At 66.0% G+C, this 315-nt stretch overlaps 1 protein-coding gene across 1 annotated transcript in view; it reads left to right on the top strand.

Moving 5' to 3' along the window:
• Positions 1-315, top strand: part of SRCIN1 (SRC kinase signaling inhibitor 1) — a 104,045-nt gene that overhangs the window by 102,331 nt on the left and 1,399 nt on the right. The gene's annotated exons all lie outside the window — the stretch shown is intronic.

Genomic DNA, 315 nt, shown 5'->3' with positions numbered 1-315 from the left:
CCGTGCTCCTCACCCCCACTTCACAGCATCCCATGGCAGCATCCCAGCCCCTGGCACCCACGGGTGCCCTCACTGGGGTGGCTGGACCTGGACTTTTCCTGGAGTTTGTCCTCACTGCCCTCCCTGTGCAGGATTTGGCCGTGTCCCCCCCTCCCCGCCCCTGCCCCACAGCCCACCCCCCTGCAGTGGGGGCAAAGAGGGGGCTTGAAGAGCCCTCTCCCCATTCCGGGAGGGTTTGGGAGCATCCATCCTTCCTTCCCGGCTCCCTTTGGACCATGGGGCTGGGTGACGTCGCTGCTGGTGGTGATGACACCA

Source organism: Calidris pugnax, unplaced genomic scaffold (genome assembly GCF_001431845.1).
Source record: "Calidris pugnax isolate Ruff unplaced genomic scaffold, ASM143184v1 scaffold335, whole genome shotgun sequence".
Lineage (NCBI taxonomy): Eukaryota > Metazoa > Chordata > Aves > Charadriiformes > Scolopacidae > Calidris > Calidris pugnax.
This window is presented reverse-complemented; position numbering and strand designations above follow the sequence as displayed.